This window comes from Schistocerca piceifrons, chromosome 2 (assembly GCF_021461385.2).
Source record: "Schistocerca piceifrons isolate TAMUIC-IGC-003096 chromosome 2, iqSchPice1.1, whole genome shotgun sequence".
NCBI classification, from domain to species: Eukaryota; Metazoa; Arthropoda; class Insecta; order Orthoptera; family Acrididae; genus Schistocerca; species Schistocerca piceifrons.
Genome location: NC_060139.1, coordinates 542,019,203 through 542,026,960, shown reverse-complemented (window position 1 = coordinate 542,026,960; position 7,758 = coordinate 542,019,203).

The following is a 7,758-nucleotide window of genomic DNA, read 5'->3' as shown; positions in this document are numbered from 1 at the left end:
CTTGCCCGCACGCGTTCAACCGTTTCTTCGCTCACTGCAGGCCGACCCGTTGATTTCCCCTTACAGAGGCATCCAGAAACTTTAAACTGCGCATACCATCGCCGAATGGAGTTAGCAGTTGGTGGATCTTTGTTGAACTTCGTCAAGTGTCGTTGCACTGTTATGACTGACTGATGTGAGTGCATTTCAAGCACGACATACGCTTTCTCGGCTCCTGTCACCATTTTGTCTCACTGCGCTCTCGAGCGCGCTGGCGGCAGAAACCTGAAGTGCGGCTTCAGCCGAACAAAGCTTTATGAGTTTTTCTACGTATCTGTAGTGTGTCGTGACCATATGTCAATGAATGGAGCTACAGTGAATTTATGAAATCGCTTCAATCATTTGTAATAGCCCTGTATTTGTCAAGACATGACATTTATTGGACTCAGATGGTTTGCAGGGATAGCCTGTGTATTAGAGAAGGGAGACAAAGTGCAGGGTGCGATTTGTGCTTTTACCAGAGGGGGGGATGTCTTCAGGGTTTATTAGAATTATGTGTGTTACTAGCTTGGACCGTGGCGTTACGCATGGTTCAACAGCTATTTATAAATAGATGTTAATGCTGAAACTCACTATTCACGCGTATGCACTACCAGAAAAGCCATCCCTTGTTATATCTTTAAAAGTGTATTATAGGTAAAGCTTATTTACAAAATCATCTACATACAGGTATACGAGGGGAATTCAAGAAGTAGAGGCACATTCGTGAAGAGCTGTACTTATTCTGATGATAGAAAACTGAAACATATTAATAGTATCAATAGTAAGACTTATTAAAAACTTAGTGTTCGGCTCCACAAATTTAAATTATATGTAAAGTTTTACTCCAGTGCGTGGGAAATAAACATCCCAGGTTGGGACGCATAAACTAAAACCAGAGGAGGGGATGGTCTGATGCAGAGGGGGGAAATCCCTCCCTCCCACCCCACCCCCCCTGCAAATCGCACACTGACAAAGTGCAAAACAACACAAAGGAAGTGCATGGGTCCAAAAAAATGTCAGCGAGTGGTACAGAAGCGGAATTTCGCACATTATACAAGGAGCTTAAGGAAGAGGAATCTGCATGTTTTATTTTGGAAAGTGGAAGCATCAGTTTTTTCATTTGTCATATTAAATTGCAGCCAGAACTACTAAAACGAACACAGTTGTTACGAGCTGCCATCATGTCCCGAAATTTGATCCAAGGTTAACTTTAGTTGCTAGTCCAGCACAAATTTTTCCCTTCAAGATATATACATTGTTTTACATGTTGTATTTGGCTTTTAATGGTTCAAGTGCCTTATTTATACCGGGTTATCTAGTAAAACTACATAAATATTGACCTCTGATGCCTGCAAAACTGTTTCACATGCGGTTCAGACAGATGCCTAACATTAAATAGGCCTGCCACAAATAATATTTAAACAAGCAGCTTGCAGTGTCTGAAGGTTTCGGTGCATTTCTTTATGCGGCACTGAACGTGCCTGGCAACATACAAATAAATTCCTCCTACTAATCAATCTGATTCTATCCACAGTACTGTTTTCATTTGAAGTTGCAGCCATATTGCAATAAATTTAATTTTTTAATGCAAGAAATTATGAAACAAAACAATTTATAACAAATAACTAACAACAAACAATTGATATCAACCATGAAAACCACAACAAAATGAAATGTGGAGATCTACCCATGATCATGTATCGGGAGAAAATGAGCTCGTGGGTCACGTGATCTGCAAAGAATGGATGACGTCGGTCATAAAAACTTTCCTCCAGAGAAGCCTCGCCAGTGCTGTACTGTGACATGATGCGATGCCAGTGTGGATGATGCCATTTGAAATGTACTGCACAATGTTTTGAGGGGATGGGACATGACAGTCAATGTGATTGGCCTTAAAAGAATGGAATCATACAGCTTTGAACTCTGCACTTTCATACTACAGTTCTCTAACCATTATTACACCACGCGAGACAGCTGCAGAGCAGTCTCCTTGAGCACTTGAGTCCATATGCTTGTCAAAGGTAAAATGTCCAAAGTCGTCACTTCAGCTCACGAAAGATCAATATGAGCGATTATAGAGGAAAAAAAAAAAAAAAAAAAGAAGAGCGTAGTTGGTGAAATTGGTCTTTCATTCTCAGTGAAGCCTGGAATGGAAGATAGTGTGCCAATGTAAATGCATTCTTAAAACTTTTACAGCCTCTGTGCCTTATATTTGATATTCGTTAGTATGCAGATGCTGCAGTTTGAACATTCAGTCAGGACCATAATCTGTGTCATAAAGTAAGCAATCTTTAGCATGTGGAGCCAAGGATGCCCATACCCAGGGACAAGGGGCACTGCCGGCCTCGGCCCCTAGCTCTCACACAAAGGAAAAAAAATACAGTAAAGTCAGGTTTGTTTTCTTCCAAGAAGATGATTTAAGGGGGGTAGGACGTCAAATGGGGCGACTTGGAGCAGGAGAGGCACCACAGGACATTTTAATTTCCACTGTCTATACTTTTACAAGTAAATTCATAAAACTTTGTCAGCATACCAGGAAGGATTCAGGATTCACACTCATAGCAGCGGAAGTTCAAAAACATAACAAAATAATTTTTTTTACATGTGAAATTTCATCATTTTTTCTCTTACTGCTGGCTGCATTTGTTGCTATAGGTACACTTTGCTTCATAAATAAGAGTGACTGTTTGATGAATTTTGCACAGCATACAAACCAAACTTACAGGTGTCTAGAACTCTAGAATCTATTTAATTTACGAAAAAAATGAATGAGCTGTTACGTTTTAAACTTTATATTTAAAAAAAGAATCAAATTTTGTAGTTAATTATCTCAATTTTTAACACAGTTTTTAATAGATTTGGAAAATTCTAGAGTTTCATACACCTGTAAGTATGATTTGTATACTGTGCAAAATTCATCAAAGAATCTTACTACCCCCCCTTAAAAGTCAGTATTAAGAAGATTTTTAACTGGGCTACTTATAAGTCGCTATTTGTGTTCCAAATTATTAAAAATACTCCATACCTCCACAGGTGTATGTCACTCCCCCCCCCCCCCCCCCCCCCCCCCCCTCATAGGAACTATTGGATGGGCACCATTGCAAGAATAAAATTCCTGAGTCAATGCCCTACTTCTTCTGCCTCATGTCACACCCTGGCCCAGTTTTTGTGCTGTTAAATGGTCCGATTTTTCTGCCGTTTTGTCTAAAGTGACTCAGCTTTTTATTGTTGAGTGTACTATGCACACGACGACCCGAATTAAGCCATCAAAATATTCCAACACCAAGATTACTAGAAGCCAGTACACCTTTCGGGATAATCAATCCTTTTTGCTGAAATTGGCAGGGATTTGTTATTCATTAATCATGCAGAATCACTTTTCACATTTTGCAGAAATGACTTTTCCCATTCTGCAGAAATAACAGCAATTCCAAATCAACAGGCCATCACAGTGGCTCGAGCCATCTTTGTTATTTGTTATGAATTAGAAAATTAAAAATAAGCTCATTACACCTACAAGTAAATGGAACAGATTCACAGAACAATAAGGCAGATATTGAATCATTACGCCAACAGTTATCATAATGCCTAGGATATGCTGTTACTATATGTAGCAGCAGTGTGCAATTCACAGGAGTATGGGTCTATCCCTGTATGAGGTAGTGCATGGATAGAAAATCCTATGATCTTTTGAAATTGTGAACTGCAAAGTGTGGTATATAACTACCACTCATGGCAACACGTCAAAGCTTGTACTACCTGTCTTCATGTAATAGAGCCAGTACTGATCATCACACTACAGATGTATTATGTGGATGCACGAGTTAGTAGCAGTTTTGTTTTTGTATGTTGTTATTCTGATTGCTACGGGTCTATTTATCGAGTCTCTCTTCTTTTTTTTTTGGTTCACTGTTGCTATTTGACTTTGAATATTGTCATTTTGCATTTGGGAATGGTTAGCGGAACTGTGGACCCTACAAAATCGAGTGACATGTCAAGAAATCTTAACATTTCCGGCATTTTCTTCTGTTCGAGTGCAATAGTGGGGTGATAGCAGTATGGGAAGCCAGAAATATTTGTGCCTATATGCCATTTCACAGGGTGCAGCAAGAAAATGTGTATTTTCCCATTTTAAAGCAGCTCATTTTGACATTAGTGACTCTACACAACCAGAAAGACCTTCCGTGTTTAATGAAGATTGTTTAAATGCATTAATCCACAATGTTTCATGTAAGTGCACTCAAGAACAGACAAATGAGATGCACAGTATGACATTTGCATGCTATGGGAATGTTCAAAAATCGGGTGTGTGGGCACCACATGCCCTAAGCCAAAATCGCAAGAAACAGCAGATGGACACATATATAAATCCACTTGCTTGTCATCAATTGGCTTGTGAAAACACCGACTACTTCTATCCTGTATCCTGCTGGTGGTGAGAAATGGTGTCTTCATGCTAACATAAGGAAAGAAAAAGCAATGGCTGAGCCCAAACAAAACAGTAATTCCCCAAACAAAGACCGTGCACATCCACAAAAGATAATACTATGCATCTGGTAGAACAGTGACAGTATGGTGTTCTACGAATTGCTTCCCTGAAGTGTAATCATCACTGCTAACATTTATTGTCAACAACAGACACCTTGCAGATGCAACCCCAGAAAGACCAGGAATACTGTTTGAAGTGATGCTACTTCACAATAGTGTCCATCTGAACTGTGCTATAATGACAAGAACATGAGACAAGTCTTGAAATGCTGCAAGTTGGCCACAAATAAAATGGTGTCACGTGACTGTGTGATAACAGAAAAGAGCACTGGCAACTTATTTCATTGCAGCAATTCTTCTTACTCCCATCTACACAAAAACAGTGGGGTAAAGGGAACATGAACATTTATTGCGGAAAACTGATATATTAATTATTTATCATCATGCCCGATACCAAGATGATAATTGACTACAGTATAAATCATTGAGTTTCACTGCAATGCTCTTTGCAGCACGGAATAAGCACACAGGAAGCTTTCCTCGCAGCAAGTGCAGTAACCTCTCTGACACTGATTATCAGCTGATCACGCTGTTGCACAGGTGATCTGTGCTGGTCGCCACACCAGCCCCCCCTCAGAGAAGTGAAGCTTCAATGGCAGTGCCCACCAGCCTCGACACTGTCCAGTAAATGTATGTGCCAGTCGGATCTCATCTGTGGCTGGGTGAGCTGCAAGGCTGCTGGGTAATCATACCGGACAAAGTAAGCAGCTGGGTGGGTAGTAGAGATGTCTCGGAGGTGTCCTCAAACAGAAAAGCGGGTTTGACCCAATCAATAGATACTGTGCTGCATTTATTATTGAGCAGGATGTCTAAGGTCTTATACCAGTTTGTGAGAGGACGCGGTGGGGTTCTGGTGTAATGCGGCATGAGGGCTGGTTTCACACCATCCTGATGAAGCATGACATGGGAGCTGTTGGTCAATTCCTTGTACATGAAGGATGGATGTGTGCCATGGCGTGACACCAGTTGAGGTTAAAATTGTGCGGTGTGGTCCCTGAGTTGCGTTATAAAATGTGATTGCTGAAACATATCCCCTGATGGAGCACTTGACTTGAAAAAATCTACTTTATCAAAACAACAAGTTCTACTTTCTCAGCAAATGCGATCCTTCTGCTGAAATGTGATGGCCCAAAAAGTCACTTCTGGTTGTCTGAACACACGTTTTCATGAGTTCACGACAATACCATATCCATAGAGGCACTCAAAACTCTTGGTCAGGTGTCAATGGTGCATTCCACAGGGTTGGAGTACATGAGAATGTTGTCAAGGTATGCAAAACAGTGTGGCATGCTACACACATCAGAGTCAATAAACATTTCCCATGTTTGGGCTGCGTGGCGATGCCAAAGGTCATAAACAGGCTCCCTAACAGACCAAAAGCTCTCCTCGCAACACGTCTTCCTCTGCTACTGGAATCTGTGCATTTGCTCTAGTGCAGTCAAGGACGCTGAACACTCTCCTTCCGCTTCGAGCATGATTATAATCTTTGAGATACAAAACTGGTTATTGGTCAGGAATGGTGCAAGTATTCAGAGTGGTGCGAGCATTCAGAGCGCGGTAATCACCACATGGTCTCAATGCATCTTTCCTCTTAGAAATGAGCTGCAGTGAAGATGACCCAGGACTGCTAGATGGACATATCAGCTCTTCTGTGATTATAGTATCAAACTCGGCTTTGGTGATAGCATATCTGAGTGCAGCTAAGCATCTAGGTCTACACAAAACTGGAGGCCTGCTGAAGTACTGATATTATGAATGGTGTTGTGACATACCTGGTCAGAGGCCTCTAGAGGCCTTGTGAGCACAGGAAACTGATCAAGCAGCCTGTCGTACTCATCTGCCTTTGTCTGGATGAGTTTGATATCAAAACTTGCCATGTGGTGTCAGTAATCGGTTGCTGACAACCCAGTGTCTCCGTCTCTGAGACAGATATCTGTGAGGTCAGGCAACAGGTGATAGTGGGTAAGCAGGTCTGAACCAATAATTGGTTCCACAATGTCTGTTATGATGAATTTACAAAGTATCACTTGGTGTAGCCCCAGGTTTAATTCCTTGTACTGCAAACCGTAAGTCAGAATGTCTGAATTATTGGCCACTGACAACTTGAAGGTGGTGCCCTGGCGATATTTTTGTGCCCTACCCCTCTGCAGAATACACAGGTCAGAGTCGGTGTATCAAACATTTATGGCCCACCTTTCAATCTGTTAAGACCAAGCAGGCAGAAACATAGGTAGGTGCGCCAACTTCTGCTTGCCATTTGGTATGTCCATACTCACAGACTAAATTTCATTTATGGGCTTGGTATCAGAAACACTGGTGATACCAACAAATGTTGCCCATTGCCTTATCATCCTGATGTGGAGTATTGTGTGCAGAGTGGCTCCATGATCATCATCGGCATTTGTCCTTAGCACAACAATCGGCAAGCAGCTCGCGCAGTGCTTCAACTTTGTTACGTAAGCTGTCATTCAATGCTGTTACCTTCTGGGATAGTCTGTCGTAGTCAGGTTGCACATCTACTGAGACACTGCCACACATTACCACCAAGCTGTAATCGGAGGCAGGCATGATGGCATCTTGGATACTATTGGCTAGGGCAGCTACGCCATCCAAAGACATCTGTCAGCATTGCTATTATGGCTTTGACTTGTGCTGGCAGTCTACTACTCCAGAAGGTACCGGTACGCATCAATGTGTCAAACTGTACTTCCATCCATTTTACTTTGCAGGTGGCTTTAATACTGTGAAGCCTTTTTATCGTCGATGTCTTCACCCATGAGTACGAGCTCAGTTTTCAGTTTGATATATGTGCCAACCTAATGCAGGGCTGTAATAACGTTTTGGACTTCCACTGCAAATCAGTGTTTCAATTGGCTCACTATGAGTGCAAACTTCATGGAATCCATGTTCATTTCAGGGCTTGGAAAGTTGACCCTTCACTTAATGAACTATAAGGTGGGATTCATTGGCCAGAGGGGTGGAAGTCGCACAGTGAGCCTCAAAATATTATGGGCATCATCATCCGTCATTCTCACAAGCCAGGAAATAGTCCTCATTTTTATCTAATCCTTTGAACATGATTACATTGGGGTAACCATGAGACACAGATTCAAGTCAGCCACAAATTAAATGTGTGTCACGTGTGTGAGCAATAACAGAAAAGGGTGCTGGCAACTTATCTCATCTAAA